The 23,408-nt window shown below is 42.9% G+C and overlaps 2 long non-coding RNA genes across 2 annotated transcripts; both read right to left on the reverse strand.

Annotated features, from left to right (window-relative positions):
* Window positions 1-703: 703 nt before the first annotated feature.
* On the reverse strand, window positions 704-5,153 carry LOC140704788 (uncharacterized). Its single transcript, XR_012084217.2, has 2 exons — window positions 5,107-5,153; window positions 704-2,556 (listed from the first exon to the last, which is right to left on the reverse strand). It is a non-coding gene; the product is annotated as an uncharacterized LOC140704788 (long non-coding RNA).
* A 4,949-nt stretch (window positions 5,154-10,102) lies between these two features.
* On the reverse strand, window positions 10,103-22,767 carry LOC144586498 (uncharacterized). Its single transcript, XR_013541355.1, has 2 exons — window positions 22,591-22,767; window positions 10,103-12,432 (listed from the first exon to the last, which is right to left on the reverse strand). It is a non-coding gene; the product is annotated as an uncharacterized LOC144586498 (long non-coding RNA).
* Between the last annotated feature and the right edge of the window lie 641 nt (window positions 22,768-23,408).

The following is a 23,408-nucleotide window of genomic DNA, read 5'->3' on the forward strand; positions in this document are numbered from 1 at the left end:
TATTGTGCTTCTGTATCCACAATTCAAATTGCCAGGAATTGGCCTGATATTGCTGCCCGGTATTGTGCCTGTGCTTCCAGAAGGAAAAAGGTTGCTAAGCTTTACATAGTAAAGGGCAGCCTGAATGTTGACACACCAGTGGCAGCAGTCAAGACGGTGTACAGGCTACCTTCTTGTCCTCATTACCATTCACAAAGCAAGAGAAAATCCCAGAAGCTGACTCCTTTTTTTCATTAGTTAATTACTTCTCATCCAAATACAAAGCAATTGTTGGGGCTGTTTTTCTACAAGTGTGAATGCTTACTCCGATGATGTTTCAAAATTTTATCTCATTGGCTAGTATCATGTAGCAGAGCTCTAGCTGTCTAGAGTGGTCACAATGACCAGATAGGCGGGGTATAAATAAACAAACAAACAAACAAACAAATAAATAAATAAATCGTCAGTGGCAGATTGCTGATTAAGTAAAGACTTCCTTTTCGATTTTGGGATGCATATGACTCATGCACAATGAGGTCAAGTTGTGCGCACAAGGTAATTGACAAAGAAAGCTTTTTACTGGCACCAAGCTGCCACGGATGATGACATCATTTCCATTGTGCAGGCAAAGCTGTGTAACATGGTATGGACCAATGAGGCATACTTTAAAACATTATCAAAATATCAAAACCAAAACAAATTACTGGCTAGCACAATATTGCAATGGGGACGGAGCTTTGTAGCATCAAGTGAAAAAATAAGCAGTTTTGTACAATACTTTTATTGCTTACTAATTTTAATTAGTTAATATTTCTAGAGGTAGCAATATAATATCACTGTTGGAAGCTATGAAGGGTATAGCAAGTACCAACCATGGGAAAAGTTACTTTTTGGGGCTACAGTGGCCATGCTGGCTGAGGTATTCTGGAAGCTATAGTGCAGGAAGTAACTTTTTTGAGCGCTGCTAGCAACTCAGCAAAGGTCAGGTGACCCACATCTTTTAAAATAGGCGGTCCTGGTTAGGCTTCTCAGTCTTAGCAGTTTTTTTGCCTACTTGTCACACTTTAGGCTGCTGACCTCTAGATTTGTTGTTGTTGACTGGTTTGATCCTGCTTGTCTGCAGACCGCTAGCCTTGAATGTGTCTTTTATGTGTGTCAGAAAGTGTAAACAAAGCAAAAAAAAGGAAAGGAGGGTTGGGCAATATGTCAAAATGGGTGGTAGTTTCTTACAAAGCTCTGTTTCTAATGCATACTGTTATCAGTTTTGGTAAAAATACTCCTCCAAACAGCCATAATTTTCTTTTCTTTTTAGCATAGGTCAGGGGATTCTGATATTGATTTGCCAGTCCGGGAAGACAGTGAAAGAAAAGTCAAGGGATAAACAATGTGTCTTAGATCCTTGCATGAAACACATATACCCTTTTTAGAACAAATGTGACCTTCTGAAATTCACATCCTCCAACGTAAAACTAAATTATTCTAGCTTTCTGTAAGATAGTCTTCCCTGGCCTGCCACCCTCTAGATGCCCTGGACTACAACTCAAACCACCCTTCGTCAGCACAGCCGTCTGTTACGTCTGGGGTCCTCATGGAGATGTAGGCTGTAATGATAGAAGTTGTAGTCTGACACAGCTCAAGGGCATCCATGTGGACCAGGCTGCTATATGGTATTCATGTTAACTAAGCCAAAAGGCAAATTTTCCAGGGAAGGATGGCTTTTTCATATAGGTTGCCTGACATGTCCAATATGTTTTCCGCCATGAAGGAGTTGTTGGAGAAAAGGGGCAACGCCTTTTTAAAAAATCTATGGGTAATAGCTCAGTCTATATGGAAAGAGAATCTTTCCTTCAGCCATTACACTCGCTTCACCTCTTCTCTTGCTCCCATAATGCTTTTAATGAAGCTGTCACTCAATACAAGACCTTGTTGCCACCAGGAACAGTAGCCACTGTCACTTCTTCATTTATCAGGCTCCAAAGAAGATTGAGGCTGGGAGCAGAGGTCAAATAAATCACCCCCTTTTATTGTGTCATAAGAAATGGGTTCCCTAGAATCCATTTATTCCTTTCTTCCTTTTATGATGTAGTTGTAAATAGGATAATACCACCATATTTAAGGGGTTCAGACAGAACTAGTTTACACAGTACTTTTCCTATCAGTGTAGGGAAGCTTAAGGGATGCAACAGATAGTCAGTCACTGACTGTAAATTTACATCCCATTTTACTTCTTTCAAGGAACTCAAATCAGGGTACGTGAAAGTCCTAGGCTGTATCCTTTCCAACCAGATTCATTGGTTACTTGCTGTGAGGTGACTCTAGGAAGAAAGGCCCTAAGATGACCCACCCACCCTCATATGGAAAAATTGTTAGGAGGCAACTCTGTGAGGTGACGGCTGCTTGGTGACAAATTCTGAAAGAAGAGAGGAAAGCCCTATTCAGTGTTATATAAATTAGATTAAGTAAACTTATGTTGTTGTTTTTTCATCCATTGTTGCTCTCTTCACATGGACAGTGGCAGTCTGAAGGTACGAGACCCCCTCCTCTGCACAGGGAAGGTCATCTTTGTGATCAGGAACTCTAAAGAATAGAATGAAATAGAATTGGATTTTTTTCATCATTATCATCATCTTAGAAATGCGAGCTCAAAGGGACCCTATAGAATAGATCATCAAAAAGACCAACCCCTGTGGGAATCAAACTCCCAACCTTTGGCTCTGCCGCCAGATACCCAAACCACTGAGCTATCCCCACCCCTCCCATCAACAGAATGTTATGGGCAACATAAACTGGAAATCATGTAAGCACTGTGTATGTTCTTGCTGGCTCTTCATTGCATGTTCTGACACGCCTGGTTTGCCTATTTGGCCATACACTGGGAGATGTGACAAATGGCCACCTGCACAATTGCCCCGACCTCTGTGGTATTTCACCTCTGTGTTTATGTCGCCTTCTATAAAGTATTGTTTATGGAACTTGTGAATGGGACTAGAAATTGCTTGAATATTTATCTATCAGGAGAATTCATTTAATGACTTTAAGCATTAAGACCTGTTGATGGCTCTACCCTGAGGGCAGCAGCTAAGCATGTCCGTATTTTGAGAGAGTTCTCCTGAGGAGATGGAATGGGACTGAGGTGGGTATAAGTGTGTGAGGCAAGGAGAGATGAAAAACTGTGGGGAAAAGGGATACATTACTAAATGTTACACTGAGTGTTGTAAATATAGTTGAAATTGGCTGGAATTAATTTAGGTCATTTAGGAAGGTAAACAAAGCTGAGATGCTTTGTGACAACAATTTCTCTCATTGTTTTGTAAATGGCCATTAAGACTGCGGCTAGACCGGCAAGCCAGATCACAGCGATTCTGCTTTTGCTTCTGTTGGATTAGGTGTTCTTATGGAGACTGCAGATTGTTCTGGTGCCAGTGGCAATTCTGGCCCCTCATTGTGGTGCGGTTCAATCTGCGCCACAGTCCACAGCCCCCATTTCTTTGACATTCCCCCCCCCCCAATCCCGGGTTCACTCTAAAGCTAGTGAGCTGTTTAAAGTGTGGCATGGCATTAGAGAAAAGAGACAGTTTTCAAGAGTTATTCATATCATACAAGTACATAGACACATGATTTGGAAACATAGCAGTCTGCTGTAATTTGTCAGAATAGTTTCTATTTTGCATCAATTTTTATCTTCTTTTTTTTCAGTCCATGCAGAAATGATCTAGCGCTAAACTGATTTACCAATGCAGTGAGATAAAGTGATCTTTTTTAAAAAAAAAATAAAAAAAATACTTTTGGCTGATTAGAGAGAAAGATCATAGTGGATAAGTGTTCCCACATCCAAAACATTATGCCCAGGTTAATATGTCACCAGAATACCAGGCATAAGCATACTTTCCATCCTTTTAGAGAACAAAGCAATTCATCACACGGGGTAAACACTGTTCAAATTGTTCCAGTTTCAAAAAAAAGTAGAAGCCCCCCCAGGCAAGCAAATAAATAAATAAATAAATAAATAAATAAATAAATAAATAGATAAATAAATAAATAAATAAATAAATAAATAAATAGATAAATAAATAAATAAATAAATAAATAAATAAATAAATAAAAACAAAAATCTCCACATCGCAAACAAAAAGGGCTTGGCTGATACACAGTGTTCCTTTTTCACAGTTCCTTGAAAATTGAATTAAAAACAGAGGTGCCATAAAGCTGAAGAGTAACTGCAAAAAGCCAATCAATTGCTCCCGAAATAGGCAGATTCTTTTTTGGGGGTGGGAGGGACGTGATGGCGCTGCGGGCTAAACCGCAGAAGCCTCTGCTGCAGGGTCAGAAGACCAAGCAGTCGTAAGATCGAATCCACGCAACGGAGTGAGCTCCCGTCGCTTGTCCCAGCTCCCGCCAACCTAGCGGTTCGAAAGCATGCAAATGCAAGTAGATAAATAGGGACCACCTTGGTGGGAAGGTAACAGCGTTCCGTGTCTAAGTCACACTGACCATGTGACCACGGAAGATTGTCTTCGGACAAAAAACGCTGGCTCTATGGCTTGGAAACGGGGATGAGCACCGCCCCCTAGAGTCGAACACGACTGGACAAAAATTATCAAGGGGAACCTTTACCTTTACCTAAGTAATTCCTACTTATCATGCTTTTTTTCTCAGCAGTGAGTGACTGGTTTCTTTCTTTTCTTTTTTTTTAAAGTAAAAGAGTCATAATTAAAATTCCCTCCCTCCCCATATAGAAAGACACCAGGGAAACTCAGGAAGGGTGTATATGTGTATATCTTAACATGGCGAGGAAGTAGAGTGTTTCAGAGAAGCTGAGAGCAATACACTGAGGATACTAGACTCCACTACGAGCCTAAACTTTTGCAGAATCACCCAAGGAAGCATGGTCAAAGCTGAGACACCAGACTAATTGTACCTATCCTTTTTTGAAATTAATAGTCACATCAGCAAAAGAGAGTAGGGCATTCCCATAGTGAGGCAATAGAGAGATTCTTGAAGGGAAGCCGCTATTCAGGAGCAGTAGTGGGAGGTGACACTGGGAGAAAATCTTTCATAGACAGAAGTGGCAATGTGCAACTTAATTCTTGTTTGTATTGTGCAGAAGAAGACAACAGTAAACCATACCTGAACATGGATGCTTCCAAACTGCTACGATGAGACAATCCAAAATGGATTAAAGATGAAAGCATGTTGAGTTGCTGACATGCACAGAGGTAAAAGAAAAGGCTGATGCTGTGTGGTGCATATAATTAGGACACAGAATATGAAAAGTATGAATCGGGATAAGCTTGAAATCATGAAGCAAGACATGGAAAATTTAAAATTAGTATACTTGGTGTGAGTGAACTAAAAAGGAATGGAACATTTTCAATCAGATACCCTAGAAATAATATCAGAAGGAACAATGTGGCTCTAACAGTAAGGTGAGGTGTGGCAGAATTTTTGTTTTCTCTGCAAAAGTTTCCATAAATGGACTATGTTATAGATTATGAATTGTTAATATAAACAATGAGAATAAAGTTGAAGAACAATGCAAGAACATGTGGTGTAAAAAGTAATTTAAATACTGTAACAGTCCTGCTGCAGGCTAATAAAGTTTTTTTGGGAGGGTTGTTTTGAGGTGCAATATGTCATTTGATGAGATCTTCACATCCAAATATCATATTAGAGCTTAAGCGACCTTATTTGGTCGGTTTTTTTCTGGTCCGAACTTTTGATATAATGAACTGGTCTCATTAGTGAGCCACTGCAGGATATTGGCAAATTGGACACTTCTTCTGCTCCTCAGTGGAAGACCAAGGGAAGGGAAAAAATTTTTTTACTGTAGTACATCATCGCTAACTGACTTCCCCCCCCCCTTTGCCTCATCTTAATGGGCCAGATAAGAAAATGCCTGCAGCTGTATCCATATTCATATAAGTGACGCAGCATATCAGTGATGGCCTATTACAGTCTAAAACAATTTTTTTTCACTTCCTTTGCCCTTAGCTAAGGACCAGGGGAAGTGCTTTATTTGCTGATATGTACTGAATTAGCTTATTAAACCACTTTGCAATATAGGAAATTCCGAACCAGAAAGAGCACATAGGCAGAAGGCTCACTTTTGGTCTATTTCCAACAATGACACACACTGGAAACAGTCCAAACCAAGAGTGATCCTACCCACACCAAAAACATAGGGATTCAGAAAGGAGCAGGTAGGTGTATCCTGGAGCCTTTTTTGTTTGTTTCAGTGGTGAGCAAATGATAGTGGATGCCAAGGAATAGAGTGAATGTGAGGGACACCAAAATGAATCTTCTGAGATGTATCTGAAGAAAAGGAATACTACTTCTTGTGAAGACTGGTTCAGAGTTTTTACATTTGGGTTAAATTCCTCCAGCTGCACAGAAGAAGTGCAGGTACTCACACAGCAGAATAGCTTCAAGTTTTCCGGAATAATCTATCTCTTTTCTCATTAATTGGCATTCACGGTCTCAGTAACTCATTCTGAGACATTAGTAGAAGAAAGAATAAAAAGTTTCATTAGTAAAGGTAAAGGTTCCCCTTGACAATTTTTGTCCAGTCATGTTTGACTCTAGGGGGCGGTGCTCATCCCCGTTTCCAAGCCATAGAGCCAGCGTTTGTCCGAAGACAATCTTCCGTGGTCACATGGCCAGTGCAACTTAGACACGGAATGCTGTTACCTTCCCACCGAAGTGGTCCCTATTTATCTACTTGCATTTGCATGCTTTCGAACCTCTAGGTTGGCGGGAGCTGGGACAAGCGACAGGGGCTCACTCCGTTGCGTGGATTCGATCTTACGACTGCTTGGTCTTCTGACCTTGCAGCACAGGCTTCTGCGGTTTAGCCCGCAGCGCCATCACGTCCCTTTCATTACTTACATTCATTACTTACATTCATTACTTACATTCATACAAATCAAACAGCAAACTGACAAACATAACTGACTTCATCAACAGATTTCAACAAATTCTAAAAAGGGGGAAATGGAAGCACCCTGCAGAGAGGCAAGGCCTCTTTACTGAGTGCTTCCTTTGAATTCAGAGGCAGAAGGGGGCTAGTGGTTAGTGTTGGATAGATTGACAGTCACCCCGGCTCAGAAAGGTCCCTACCAGCCAGACCTACTAAAGGCAGCATGCAAGGTCGCAAAAAACCCAACAGAGACTCCCTGGGTCAGAGTCAATATACAAAACAAGGTACACAAAACTTTGTCATGGGAGAGAGGCTTGAGGTGCCTAACTAAGAGCTTTACAAGGCACAATAAACATTAATCACAGGGCAAGAAAATCCTGTTGCAAATCAGAGACTGGCAGATGATTAAATCTAAGAGGACATTTAACCCAGCATGTTTGCCTCCTTCATTATGCTTCCATGTGCTATTATAAAGGGCTTTGATTTTTCTTGATGATGCCACAGGCCATGTACTGTGAGATGAGAAGTTTACTTGTTAAGAAGCGCAGCTGCCCTGCATTTAATGTTCATGGTGAAGATTGAAAGACAGAGGTAAAAAGCCTGATCTGACTGGGCACCGTAGCCTCCCTTGGAGCACCTGAAGTTTGTTGCTCTTGGATCACCTCTTCCTTCTTCGAGAACATAGTTCCCCCCCTCATTGTTTCCTGTTTGTCTGCAAGGGAAGGCAGGTTCCCTTATGGCCCTTGGGCATTTGTGTACCGTGAAGCCAGGTCTACCAGCTTGCATCCCCATCTAGGGTTTCTCCCTTTTTTTATCTTGAATGGATTTCTTGGAGCAATAGACGGATGTTTTTCCTGTTACCTTACCTTGAGCATCCTGAGTGAATATTCCCATTCATAGCTGTAATCTCCCTTTACAGACTGCTGCATCCTGCTCATATAAATCCCACATTACTGCCTTCCTCAACACAGGACACGGAAACTCAAGAGGGCACCCTGTTGGAACACCATATTCTCCTCAGTTTTTCTCAGGAAACACAGTGCAAGGAAGAGCAGTGTGATGTGGTGGTTGCCCACAAAGCACGTTGGAGTGAGTGGATTATGCCACAGTAGCCATTTCATACTATCGAGTCAGAAGATACCAACTGGAGCATAAATGAATCCATGACATTCCACATCTTTTTTTTTTTTCCTACTTCAAGCAGGCAGAAGAAATGCTCAAGCGGGGATGAATATTAGAACTTCTCATAAGGTTTGTAAGCTTTTGACGTGAAGAATATCGGTACACAAAGCAGGATGATGACAGAATAAACCCTGGCAGAGTATGAGTAGAATAACTAGCAGGATGTAGTACCTATTGTCTACCTGTTGTAACTGGATATACTCATCAGAGCAGTAAAATATTGGTTGACTGGCAGTCTTGCTCCCCATAGAATGCTTAAAGCTACTGTCTGGATTCTGAGCATTAGACTTCATGTTGGAACAGAAGAAAACGACCCTAGTCCATGCCTGTAGATTAGATCGCAAACACACAGATATTTCCTTGAGTTAATATCAGTCTTGTGATCTTTTCAGGCAATGAGCTTTTCGGAGCCAGGCATCTGCTTTTAAATTTCAGTTTAAGCACTGACAATATTGGGACATGGATTTAGTGGAAGACATTCAGAGCAGAAAGGGCAACAACACACACACACACACACACACACACACACACACACACACACACACACACACATGGGGGGAAGGGAGAGTTCATTCCTCCTAAAGCAATGCTATATTATAGACGAAGCAAGTGAATGAGCAAATACCGCTTGAATAATCTGATAAGTAAACACCACCAGTGAAATAAATACTAGTAGGTTTGCTAAAGATCGTGTCTGTTGTTGCCAGAGTTAAAGGATATGATCGTCTAGAAGGAAATCAATAAGCATCAGAGTCTTAAGAAATAATAAAAGGAACCTGGCAAAGCTTGAAACTGTTTAATTATTTTGATGAGAGGGAGAGAGGATTGCTTTTGGTCATATCTGCTATATCAGCAGCACTCTCTTTCAAGTGCGAAAGGCCCGATCGTGTTGCTTTTCCAAAGGAAAGAGCATTTTTGCCATGCCCTAGCCCTCTGGGAATGGTGGGGAAATGCACTGCAAGGAGAAAGAAAGAGTGATGCTCTTCCCCCTGGGTTCAGGTGCGACCACAACTTTAGTATCTGTGCTGAATTTGATTTAATCTGCTTCTGAGGGACACTGCTGGATAGCTGAATGGCTTAGGTCTCTGACTGCAGAGCCAGAGGTTGGGGGTTCAATTCCCCACTGTGCCTCTTTGAGAGGGGCTGGACTCGATGATCCATAGGGTCCCTTCCAGCACTACAGTTTAAAGGTTACTATTATCATGCAGCGTACTTTCAAGGTATGTTTGGCATTATTTGTCTCTCTGTCAGTCAAATATTGGTCACACACACTGGAAGTCCTTTAGATATCAATTTGTCTGCCACGAAACATCTGTGTGTGTCTATTTACACCTATGGAACCTTCTATCCAACCATTCTCTAGAACAGTGGTCCCCAACCTTGGGCCTCCAGATGTTCTTGGACTTCAACTCCCAGAAATCTTGGCCAGCAGAGGTGGTGGTGAAGGCTTCTGGGAGATGTAGTCCAAGAACATCTGGAGGCCCAAGGTTGGAGACCACTGCTCTAGAAGGTTCACTGAGAAAAGGGTGAAGACTGACCAGGTAAGCTGCCTGCCGAGTCGGATCAATGCAAAGTGAGGCTTTATATTTTCACAAGTTGCTTTGATTGCCAGACTAGCCTCAAAGGAAGGATGTTATAGGCCTGATCCCTGCCTGTAGAGTTGGAAGAACATCTGGCCACCTTCGGGCAGTTCTGTTCTGATTTCACTCTAGAGAAATGCAGAATTATTCTGCTGAAGTTAGGGATGTTTAAACCCTCTAAATCAATGGGACTCAAATGAAGATACACTGGATGGTAACTGTGTTAATTACCAATCCCCAAATAATATCTAATTCCAAAGCCATGTCAATCTTTTGTGCTGGTTAATTCACCTTTGAATTGTAGCCTTGCTCTTTTTTTCCTTTTTTGAGAACTTATTATTTGTTAATGAGCCCAGGTGACAACTTCTCTTACTTTCCTCTCACACAAATACCTATTGGGAGGCGAGTCTCAATATCACTTTTTCTGGCTGGGAGGAAGATGGTCTTTCTTTCTTTTTATTTAATAAACATTTTATTAGTTTTTCAATCTATCTACATTGTTTTGTGCTTGTCAAACATTGTATTACATGTTTTGCTTACAATTATTTGTTTTTTACATCTCAGTGTCTTCCCGATTATCCCCCCAAATTCCAAACATCTTTCAAACATTCAAACCATTCATATACAAATTTTAGTATATAGTATGACTACTATCATAATATTACTGTCATATTACGTATATAAAATTCTCAAGGTCTTCTAGTAACATTCTTATTGAAAGTGGTTCCAGATCTATGACCCAGCTTTATATCTAGTTTAATTTACCTATAATAAAAAAAAACCCATCATATTACATCTTTACCCTGATTAGGGCTCCCTTATTTCAATTTAGTTCTCCTTTTTAATATACAGAATATACCCTTTTACAGTTCCAGATGATAAATATAAACATGTTTTCAATATTAAGGGGCCCTTCCTTGTTTTCCCTTTTTTCATCTTTCTAGGTAATTCCCTCTCTAATTTCCCTTTTCTCATTTAAGATTTCTGTGTCTCTAAGCATTCTGTCATCTTTCATGTCCTCTGAAACCATTTTGTAGATCTGATTTATGTCCACTAATTCTTTATATACTTGGTCTATCTTCAATGAGTCTTCCAGGCTTTTTTTTGGTTAATTTTGCTGTTTTTTCCCCTTTGTCTTCCCCTGGTACTCTCCTCTGGTCCAAGACTGATGTTTCTCTTAGATTAACTTCCTCCAGCTGCTGCTTTGATTGGCATACATTATCTGAGATACTCCCATTTCCTTCTTTGTTGTTCCCTGTTGCTTGTGGACCATAGTTCTTCTGATGTTGATTAGATAATTTTGCCTCTTGATAATGAGATCTCACTGTTTCTAATATTGTTTGAAGGGTAGATTTTATTTCATTCCAAAGTTGTCCTTGTTGTGCCATTCTGTTTCAGCTGCCCAAATGGTTATAAACAGATATTCAAAGTTTCCAGAGTCATTTCAAAAAGTCCGCTTTGGCTAAATAGGCCTGAACCAAATTTGAACCCTTAAAATACCAGGGTAGAGTGCAATATTTGTATCCGTGGCCTGATGGCCTTAAAGGTCCACTTTAGGGTTAATTTTCCAGCCAGGCTCAAAGAAAGTCAAAAGGAAATAACAGCAGAGTTCTCAAGGTCACCGCTCCTAGGCTCCATGCCAAAAGATTCCAGGTAGTCAAAACAGAGTCCAGATTTATCAAGTATAACTCACAGGAAAGTTTCTCAAGCTTCACAACGCCAAACTGTAATATTCTTAAAATGTATTTTTAAAAGTTATTTCCTTTCCATCAGCTATCCCTCTCACCAGATTTTTTGCCGCTTTATAGTTTCTGAGATGAGATAGCAATTCTTTTTTTTTCCATATATAGGAATTATTTCCTCCAGGGGTATAAGCAATTAGTTATAAAAATCTCACCCGGTAAACAGCGATGACAGATGCTGATTGTTGCTTCTTAGCCGGCTGCCGATGACTTGCAAGCGAGCCGAGGCTGCTTGTTTCTGCCCATTGGCTGATTAGGGAGTTTCCTGGATCGAACGGGGGTGGCCGCCGCCCCCCCCCGTGATCAACAGGCTTCCCCCCAGTTCACCACCCCTCCAGGGTGGTTCCAACACCCTATGGTGTCCCAAACAAGGTCAGAATTCAGCCCGGGGGACAGAGCTCTGTCCTCCTGCTGCTGTCTCGTCGCGACGTCAAGCCGGAAGTCGGAAGATGGTCTTTCATTGCTGATCTTTCTGCATCTAGTCTGTCCCTTATTTACAAACACCTTTGGCATTCATAGATCTTCCCTTGGTTGAGTCATAGGAAGATCTAAAAACAGGGAGGCATTGCCTAAGGCCTGAATTAGACAAGACACCTAACACATCATTAAAAGCAGAGTTCCCTGAAGAGGAAATGCTTGTCTATTTATTCTAACACAAACTTGCTTTAATCTGCATTTGGCCACTTAGCCTGCTTTGGACTTGTTGTGAGATACCACTTCTCGGGAACCTCACATTTGCTTGAAGGTACAATCTTAATCGTGGAGCAGAAGATATGTTTTTTGGACCTTCCAATGATGTTCTACAGCTGAGAAAACAAAGGCGCCAGCAGACCCACAAGAGCCTATCAGCCTGGTAAGAGTACAAACAGATTCAAGGAAAAAGGCAATCAACTTGGCAGAGACTCTTTGCTCAAATGGGTCTTTATGGAATAAATTTTCCGAACTTTGGGGATATTAAAGCCCTTTCCACAATTGGATTCATGTTTGGATATGTTCAATGTTAATTGTATGATGGCATGTTATCCTGTTATACCTGAAAGAAAACAAAAGCAAAAAGACGTTGTGGCACTTTAAAGATTAACTACTATATTTTAATGTGAGCTTTTGTGGAACACTGTCATTCTCTTCAGACACAGGAGTTAGAATATAAAAACTACTATATGCTAAAATATTCCTGCAAGGCTCTAAGGGACAGTGGTGTCTGGATGTATTTCACACCCTGTAATGATTTGTGGTTCCTGTTCGGTATTCAGTTCTTTTGAAGCCTGGTTCTGTAAAACAGGAACATAATTAAAGGAAATTTATTTATTTTTATTTTATTTATTTTATTTCTATCCCGCCTATCTGATCATATTCGACCACTCTAGGCGGCTTACAGTAAAAACAACAATGTAATTTTAAAACTTTACAGCAGAAACTTAAATAAAAAATAATAATAATAAAGAACAGAATAAGAAAAAAGATCGTCAAGGGTTTTCTGTTGGGAAGGCCCGCCTATACATCAATGTTTTTAGTTGTTTCTTAAAAATGCCCAGCGAGGGAGCCGCGCGAATCTCAGGGGGCAAGTTGTTCCAAAGGCGAGGAGCCACCGCCGAGAAGGCCCGGATTCTGGTCTTTTCCTTTCGGGCCTCTCTCGGCGTTAGGCTCCTCAGCCTTATCTCCTGGCTCGCGCGAGTGACACGGGTAGATCTAGATGGGAGAAGGCGTTCCGCCAAGTATCGAGGTCCTAAACCGTTTAGGGCTTTGTAAGTAAGCGTTAACACTTTGAAATCAATGCGGAATCGGATTGGCAGCCAATGCAATGCGGCCAGAGTGGGGGAGATATGTTGGTATCTTCTCAGCCCACTGAGTAGTCTGGCCGCCGCATTCTGCACCACCTGTAGTTTCCGCAGCAATCTCAAAGGTAGCCCCACGTAGAGCGCATTACAGTGGTCTAATCTCGAGACTACAAGCGCATGCACCAGAGTGGTGAGAGACCCCACATCAAGGTAGGGCCGCAGCTGGGCTATCCGCCTGAGATGGAAAAAAGCGGAACGGACCACGGACGCCACCTGGGTCTCCATGGTGAGCGCCGGGTCAAGATGGACACCCAAGCTACGGACCCCATCCCTGGCGGGCAGGGTCACCCCCCCCAAAAATGAGGGAGTTTCCCATGTCCCCAGGTGTGGGGGCGCCCACCCTCAGTACTTCTGTCTTGTCCGGGTTCAGCCTCAGCCCGTTCTCCTGCATCCATTCCTGTACAGCCTCCAGGCAACGCTGAAGGGACAAAACGGCATCTCCTGCAGTTGGAAAAAAGGAGATGTAGAGCTGTGTGTCATCCGCATATTGATGGCACTGCGCTCCACACCTCCTGATGACCCCTCCCAGCGGCCTCATGTAGATATTAAACAGCATTGGGGAGATGATCGACCCCTGTGGGACCCCACAATTAAGGGACCACGGGGCCGAAACATTCTCCCCAAGCTGTACTCTCTGGGGACGGTCCTCCAAGAAGGAACGGAGCCAAGCAAAGGCCCGGCCACCTATCCCCAACTCGGCGAGCCTCCCCAGGAGGATACCATGGTCAATGGTATCAAAGGCCGCTGAGATATCGAGGAGTACCAACAGAGACACTTTGCCCCTGTCGGCCTCCCTCAATAAGTCATCACACAGGGCGACCAATGCCGTTTCTGTCCCATGGCGCGGCCTGAAGCCCGACTGGAATGGATCCAGGGCATCTGTTTCATCCAGGAACGCCTGGAGCTGATCGGCCACCACCCTCTCGACTACCTTGCTTAAGAAAGAAACATTGGCGACGGGCCTATAGTTGCCAATTTCGTCCGCCGCCAAACTGGGTTTCTTTCTTATGGGCCTAATGAGTGTTTCCTTGAAGGCAGAGGGAAATCTACCCTCAAGGAAAGACCCATTAATTATTACAGTAGCCCATTCCGTTGTTGAGGGCCTGGCTGCCTTGATTAGCCAGGCCGGGCAGGGGTCCAAAGAGGAGGTGGTGGCACGACAGCGATCAAGCGTCCTGGCCACAGTGTCGGGCGATACGGGCTGAAAAGAGTCAAAAGACACCGGGCAAGACGGAGCGCTGGACATCCCAACTTGACTCACTGTATTCAAAAAAGGAGCGAGATCCCGGCGGATGGCCTCCACTTTGGATTTAAAAAATGCTGCAAATTGGTCCGGGGTAAGACTAGGGGGAGGCCTATCTCCCGGGCCAACTCCGGATAGGTCACGTACTATACGGAATAGTTCCGCCTGCTGGTTGGATGCCTCACTTATCCGGTTAGCGAGGTAAGTTCTACTGGCAGCCTTTACCTTAGACTGGTAAAGGTTAGTTGCGACCTTAACAGCTATACGATTGAAAACCGTCGGGTCCTTTCTCCATTTGCGCTCCAGCCGTCTCCTGACCCGCTTCGACACCCGAAGATCCTGGTTAAACCAGGGCGCCGGGCGATCTCTGCGGCGGAGAGGGCGTTTAGGTGCGATCGTGTCAATGGCACTAGTCGCGGCGGTGAGCCAGCCGTCAATCAGGGCCTCGACAGGAGCGCCAGCCAGGTCAGCCGTAACCCCTCTCATGGCATCCTGGAATCCAATCGGATCCAGTAGCCTTCGAGGGCGGACCATGACAATAGATCCCTGCTCCCTGCGAGGGGGGAGGGCCATCTTGAGGAAGCATTTTATTAGGTGGTGATCCGACCATGACAAGGGGACCGACTCAAGGTCAGTCACCATCGGTCCATTCTCACTCCCATTGGTGGAAAAAACCAAATCTAATGTATGGCCGCCCACGTGCGTAGGGCCGTTGACATGTTGGGACATGTTCAAGAAGGCCATGGTCTCCAAGAACTCAAGAGCTGGTCCAGCGGGCTCTGCCCCCGCATGCACGTTGAAGTCCCCCAAGACCAATAATCTCGGGGAGCCCAGCAGTGCCGCGGAGACAAAGTCCACCAGCTCCGGTAGGGAAGTGGCTGGGTCGCGGGGAGCACGGTAACCCAGCAAGATCCCAATACCGTCCCTGGCCCCGATCCACACGTGGAGAGCCTCAAGACCTGGTTTTACCACCGAGGAGCGCCTAATTACTTCCAGGTTGGATTTATAAACGATGGCAACTCCCCCCCCCGACCCTCTAGTCTGCCCTGGTGTTGGACAGCATAACCGGGCGGGCAGATGAGAGCTAGAGGGGGACCCCCCTCTCCGCCAATCCATGTTTCGGTTATGCAGGCCAGGTCTGCATCTTCCTCCAGAATAAGATCATAAATTAGCTGGGTTTTGTTAGATACAGACCTGGCGTTCAACAACACCAGGTGTAGAGTAGAGGGTTGGCTGGTCTGACTACCTCGGCACTGGAGGTTGGTCTCCATCTCAGAACAAGGAACAGCCTTTAAACATCTGTCCCTTGTTCTTCTAACACGAGTAGGGAAGGAGCCAACGCCATATCGCCCTCTACCCATGATGACAGAGATGTTTTGTGGCCCCCCGCTGGGAAGGCGGGCCCTCCAATCCATGACGAGAAGGAAAAATAGAAAGAAGAATAAAAAAAAAAAAGAACTAATAACTTAATATAATTAAAGAGAAAAAAGAATTATACAATACAACAATAAACTCAATACATCAATGAAACATGTAAACAACAGTATCAAACTTAATAATAATTAAGATAAGTAATCAAAAATAATAAACAATAAAGACAAAAATAATAATAACAAAACAAAATAAAATAATAAAAATATTAATCACAAACTAAATAATTAACCCCCACAAATAATAACTGGGAAAAACATTAATAACAATGAAACAATTACAATAGGCATCAATTATAATTATATCCAAATTAGAGAAATTCAATAAAATTCAAATTATACAGTTTAAATAAATATAATATTGAAATTTAAAATATGCATTTACTTCAAATGGATTAAACAAAAAATAGAATGGGGTAAGCTAATAACCATAAACGAAGTAAAACAAAATAAGACAAAAAGCAACAAAATTAATATAGTGAAAAAGCAGAGAAAATAAACCCAAGCTTCTCCCCCCATATAATTAGTCCTGTCTTGCAGCACCCTAACAGCAGGTCTTATTTTCCTCAGAGTGGTTGTTGGGTATGAGTTCAAATTCATGGGGGCAACAACCCCCACCCAGACAGTCAGAGGTAGAGCTTGATATAGCATTGCAAGGAGGGAGAACAGGAAGAGAGCCACTGAAGACATGATACCTGTGCTGGCTCTCTTGGCATTATAGGGTCAAAAGGGAATTCCCCATTCAACCTTTCAGGGTCTGCTGCTGTAAACTGGGCTTCTCTGGCCATAAATAATAGGAAAGAGTTACAGTTCCATCTGGCTCTCCAAGAGGCCCTGAGAGAGAACACAGCCAGCCGGTATCAGATTACACAGGCTTCAGTTAGTCTCTCAGTCTCTCAGATTCCTAAGCACAGGCTCATCCAACTCCTTCCAACGGCGTCCACGGCCTACAGGGCTCTAGCTCTCGAACCGGCAGGCTCTTCTGGACCCTTCCACGCTGGGCCTTAGTCTCCCAAGGCCCCCAGCGCCAGGCCCACCAAGCACGATGGCCTTCCAAGGGCTTAAGCTCTTCCAGCCCCCTCAGAACGAAAGGCAAGCTCTTCCAACCCCCGCAGCCACAGCACAAACTCCAGGGACGCCAAACTCTGCCTCGCTGACAAGCCAGGCCAAGGTCAGGTCTTCCCCTCCGCCTCCTCCAGCTCTCTCGGCAACCTCCGAGCAGTCCCAGCAAGGCAGGAACCAGAAGAGAAGCTCAGGAACCAGGAGAGAAACTCAGAAAACAGAAAGAGATTATAAGCTAAAAATAAACTGAGTTTGCTAAATGATGTAAAAATAAGATAGGTGAAGTGAAAATAAAATGAGTGAAGCAAAAAGCAACCAAAAAGAGAAAAGGGAAAGAAAAGACTAGGCCGAAGTGGTAGAGAGAAAACACTCCTACCAGCTATCGGCGGCCATCTTGAAAAAAAAAAAAAAAAAAAACAGAGGGACAACATTTGGTAATGTAGAGAACAGCAGACTCTATTTTTGAACCTTACTTTGAAAAGATGTGTTTGGTAGTTGTGAAGGAAAATAAGAGTGGATAATAATATAATTAACAATCTGTTAATGACTTAAGGCATGTTGACTGATATTTAATTGATTGACACGGGTGTCCATCATATGTATATACTTTATCTCAGCTGTTTCCCTTTGGTTTCTTGTTCTGTAGTTTTTCTTTTCCAGATTAGCAACTTTCATATCTTGTGAAAAGTGTTCTTGTAGACTGAAGGAATTTGAGAAACGTTTCTGTGTATTCTGTTTCTGATGTCTGATTTATGTCCAGGGTTTTCTAGGTATTCTTTTGCATGTAAAGAGTACAAAGGGACACTGTTGCCAAAAGATGGCATAAGTCACATTAGATGTACCCTTGATGTTGTGTGTGACATTGCTGGGTCTTGTGACTGTGTTGCCAGAATAAATGTAGGGGCATTGCTGGCATCTGGGTTTGCAGCAGAGTGTAGTCCCCATCATTGTCAGTGTTGTGTAACTCATTGTGTATCAATAGTTGTTTGAGATTGTGAGGTTGTCGGTAAGCAAGCATAAGCCTATCATCAAGAGCTTGGGAGAGTGAAGTATTCTTGTCAAGGATGGGTTGGAGATCATTTATGCTGTGTGTGTGTGGTCTCAGTTGTGGGATGAAAGTGACAACTAGGGTGTTCTCTTTTGAGTTGGCTGGACAGCTCAGTGGTTTAGGTATCTGGCTTCAGTGCCAAAAGCTGGGACTTTGATTCTTCCCTGTGCCTTCTGAGAGTAGAACTAGCCTGTGTGGCTTTGGGCAGGCTGCAGAGTCCCTGGATGTCCCTAGAATAGTAAGTACTCTCTACTTAGAAAACCCTGGAAAGAGTAACTGTAAGTCAGAATGGACTTGACAACAACTATGATGATGATGATGATATTCAAATACTGTTATTATGATTACTATTTAAAAACACCAGGCACAGTCAATTTTTATAAAATATTGACTGGCATTATATAACAGATACAAGTTTTAACGAAAACCCTAACTATCTGCTAATTATTGGTACAGTATGTATGCTGTTCCTAATATTGCAATTTTTTAAAGCTCTGATGCTGTTATTTCTGAGATCTGCATCTACTTATAATACTGTGTGAAATTTCTTGATATTGTTCCCAATGCCCCGATGACTACCGGGACCAATGAAGTGTGTTTCATCCACAAGCGAGATGTTTCAATTGCCAGAATGTTAGTTTTTGCAGTTCTTTTGTTTTGACTCCAGCATCCTCTGGAATTGCAATGTCAATGATCCAGACATTTCTTCATTCTATTGTTACTATGTCTGGTGCGTTATACTCAAGGTGTCTATCAGTTTGGATCCCAAAATCCCACAAGATATTGACTTTGCCATTTACTGACACCTTCTCTATCTGATGTTCCAATAGATTTTTGGAGGCTGGCAAATTATATATATATATATATATATTGCATAATGACCACTCTATCATGTCTAATTTTGTTATTTTTTGTACAATCTTTGGACATTACCATCATCATTAATCTCATCTTTCTATATATGTTTTTAAAAATTATGTAATAGGGGCCCCATGCAGTGTTGGGTTATCTTTCTAAAATACTGTCAATCTTCGCATTAGATTCCAGACTGGCATTGCTGGAAATCTATTTACATTTCCCTCTTGCGTGATTTGGGAGCTGTTCAGATGAGAAGAACCATCTGCCCTGATGCCTGTCTATAAAGAATAGGCTGAGTTACACAATGAGATTCAAATACTAAAGAAGAAAAAGAGTCTTGGCAGACTCAGGTCCAAAGGCAACACACGTTCTCCACCCCCTTCCCCCTAAATAGCTGCTGCGTTCAGTCTGTTTCCTTGCACTGCGGTGTGAGCAATGTGCAAGATGATATGATGGTCGCCCCGAGGGCATTTGAGATGCTACAGTACATTCTCCTCAAGCCTATTAGCTGCTGTGTTGTTGGCTCTGCATAGCATCTGCCTATTCTGCAAGGTAGCTTGCTGTTATGGCTGTATTTCTTGGCATCTCCATCAGGGCCAGCTCTACTGTGCAGCAGTTGCTGAATGCCATTTAAAAGGCTTGAACATTTTTAGCAGGTCCTTTTATGGTTTTATGGTCTGAACTCCCTACTGTCTAAAGAAGCAGATATTTCCAGAGCACAAGTTTTCAAGGTTAGGTTACTTGTGAGATTATTAGGATATTTATATAATATGTGTTTATTTGTAAACAGAACTGTGGAACGGAGTGCCTCTGAGCATACGCTCAGCTGGGGGCTTTTGTTTTTCGGTTCCAGAACTGGAACTTACAAGCCACCTCCTTTCACACGCAAATCTAGTGGTGTTTCCTTACTCTAGCTTCCTTGATTATGGGCAACTCAGTTTTAAAAATCTATGTATTATTCAGCCAGTAGGTACAATGCTTCAGGATTTCACCAACAGTGCTTAGGGCAGAAAGGATACGATTCTGCAGAAAGCCTGCAAGACGTTGCTGTGCAAAAGCAAGCAGAGGTGGTTGGCTAGCAGCTCACCACTTGTCTAGAGCCAGTCCTTAAATTACAAGCTCCTTAAACCTAAAGGAGTGTCAATAAATTATCAACATTTTTGGAGGTGGACTCCTTTAGAGGGCTTCCTGTGGATCCTGCTTTATCTTCTTCCTTCCACTTCTCCTCAATACAGCAGATGCCCCAGTTTTCCAATTGTTGTCTGAGCACCCAGGAAAGAGCCAGCTAATTGTTAGGCTGGCCTGGCTTTGACGCATTCCCTAACCCCTTTCCAACATGGCAAAATAAACAAATATTTACGTAAGGGATTGAGATTCTACTCACCGCATTTTGATGGAGCCAGGAATTGTTTAACAGTTCTAGTCATGTTTACATCTAGGAATTTTCCTACCCGCTAGCCTTTTTCACACAGGACTTCGTCCAGACAGAGTTAGTGCAGGGAAATTTCCCCCCCCCCTTGCATGTTGGGAAAGTTGAGAGTGTTTCAAAGTCATTTGGGAAAGAGTTCATCCAGGTTTATTTCTTTGTTTAAGATCAGGCAGCAGATCTAATTAAATGACTTCAGTCTTGTTGTTAGTCGCTCATTTATCTGATCAAATTGCCCAGAGGCTTCATTCTTTCTTTGTATAAGATCTGCCAACCCTTTGATTAAGGACAGAAAGCGAAATGACACTCCCCCCATGTCTTCCACCCTTTGATGATGCCTTCTCATCTACCTGGCATTATTAGCTACAAGGGAAGGACAGGATGGGTGAGAAAAGAAGCAAACACCCTGTCTGCTTGCTGGCTTGTCTGTCTATAATCTTTGAGACCAAGCACATTCCTCTCTCTCTCTCTCTCTCTCTCTCTCTCTCTCTCTCTCTCTCTCACTCACTCACTCACTCACTCACACACACACACACACACACACACAGAGAGAGAGAGAGAGAGAGAGAGAGAGAGAGATTGTGAGCTCACCTAGTCTGGAGTATGTGAGGAGGAGAATGTTGGAACAATTCACAACCTTCCTATGTTGCCTTTAAAAAGTTTTGGGTGGGGTGGACCCATCTGGACTGGGGTTACTGTCAATCAATCCAGCGGTGACCAATTGTTCCCTCTCTGCCTCAGATTTTGAAGACAGGCACACCTCTTTACTCATTTCCCCAGTCTGACAGTCAGGGGACAGTTAGAGGTATGTAGTCAGTTCAGTCAGCTGATTAATCATGAAGCTAGTTAACCAGTTAAGCTCTGTTCATGTAACCAGTCACTATTTTTCTACAGGATGCTGTTTGTTTTGATCTAATCAGAACTGTGAACAAATAGATTGATTCTTTTTCTTATCAGTGTCTCTGAGTGAGTAATTGAGACAGGAAGTGCCAGTTGAGGAGAACAAAACCACAAGGGCTGGCCTACTGAGAGGAAATGAAGCTAATTCTGCTCTGTAGGTCCCCGAACTTTTATCTGTTTCATAGTTACAGATTTTAAAGCCAATAAATTTTCATACTCTGCCGAAAGGAGAGATGGTCCAAGTGATGCTGCACAGTGTACCTGAAATGAATTTCCCACTCCTATCTTATCCCATCTTTTCCACATGTGTAGATATTTGCATATTTTCAGAGCATGGAAAAGTTTATTTTGGGGACTATAGAAACTAGCCACACTGGCTGGGTGTGTGTGTGTTATTTTGCGATTTATAGTCCAAACAAGGAATGTTTCCCTGTTCTGCCTATTTGCCATTATCTCCAATAAGAACCAAAAGAGCATGTAATAGCAGGCAGGTTTTGACAACATCTGGCAGCTGGTGTGGAGTGGCAGCTGTCAGCATAAAACATTTACCCAATATACAGTACAGGCACTAAACATTTGACAATGTTAGAATCTCTTTAAAATGTTCACCACCAGGCAGGGAGTTGTAACCAAGAAATATAAGCTATCTGAAAGGTGGAACAGTCATCCTTTGGCAGACTCATGGTTTCTGACATGCAATGACATGTTGGTTTGGGCCAGGCTGAATGACTTGCAATAGAATTTAATGAACTTTGTAGCGTCCAACTGAAACAGTCCCACTTTTGGCTTCCAGTTGCTGTGTCCGTCAAGGTCTGGGCTTTGCTTTGTTTTCATCCTGATACTTAAGGAGAGTTTTGTCCAGAGGTCTGCAAAGTTTAATTCTTAAGGCTTTTCTAGAGAACTGGCCAAATGTATATCTTTGACCGTAAGAACAGGCAGAGGTCGTGGCCTTAGTAAGGCTTGTGTCCAAGGATGCTTGCTTAGGATTGCGCAGAAGTTTTCCCAAACTGTTTGGCTGTTTTTTTCACAACTGCCTCATTTGGAGGACAACTGTGCTGTTCAAAAGCCAGCCATCACAGTCTGCAAAGGGCAAGGAGAAGATCCCATGCCAGGCAATGTGGGAAGATTGTTGTTTGTCCCCTCCTAAATTCATTTTTATCGAAGGTGTTGGGATTTTAAGTGCCTTTCCATGAATTACAGAAAACCTCTTTTCTGCCCTTTATCTCAAACTGCGCCTGGCAAAGGGCAGCAACTGGATGGCTTCTCTTCACCCAAACAGACGCAAAGCACCCCAGACATTCAATTAAATGCCGAAGCTATAGATTGGATTATGTAAAGGTTAGATGGGTCCCTGTTAGCCGAAGCCAAGACATGAACCCGACTCACCTTTGAAGCAGGGAGGTCAATATGCCATTCATCCCCTGCTGAAAGCAGCTCTCGGCCCAGCACCAGTCCCTGCTGCTTAAAGGCTTCTCAGAGACCAAGAGTCACTGACCTTTGTGGGAAAAGTTTTCACGAGCTCTTGGAAAAAGTTGCCTTGGGTTTGCACTGGAGCAGCCATTGCCACTGGGCTTGAACAAACAAAGCGGATGGGAAAGAAGAGGTCACTTGGCTGAGGCTCAGTAGCAAGAGTTTGTTTAACATTATCTGGTCCGGATGTTTGTTAGTTGCTTGTCCTCCTCTCGCTCCCTGCTTGTGGTTAATTTGCTATATTGAAAAAATTGAAATAGTTAGAGATTTTGTATACTTTGCTTCAATCATCAGTCCAAACAGGGATTGCGGTCAAGAAATCAGAAGACGAGGACGAGGAAGGGCAGCAATGAAGGAACTAGAAAAGATCACCAGGGGTAAGGATGTGCCATTGGAGACCAAGACCAGAATCATCCACACTGTTGCATTTCCGATCACCATGTATGGGTGTGAAAGCTGGACAGTGAAGAAAGCTGATAGGAAGAAGATTGATTTGTCTGAAATGTGGTGCTGGAGGACAACTTTGTGGGTAACCTGGACGGCCAGAAAGACAAACAAGTGGGTCCTAGATCAAATCAAGCTTGAGCTGTCTCTGGAAGCAAAAAATATCACAACTGAGGCTGTCCTACTTTGGGCACATCATAAGAAGACAGGATTCCTAGGAAAAGACAATAATGCTGGGGAAATTGGGAGGCAGCAGGTTAAGAGGAAGACCAAACATGAGATGGGCTGAC

This window comes from Pogona vitticeps, chromosome 2 (assembly GCF_051106095.1).
Source record: "Pogona vitticeps strain Pit_001003342236 chromosome 2, PviZW2.1, whole genome shotgun sequence".
Lineage (NCBI taxonomy): Eukaryota > Metazoa > Chordata > Lepidosauria > Squamata > Agamidae > Pogona > Pogona vitticeps.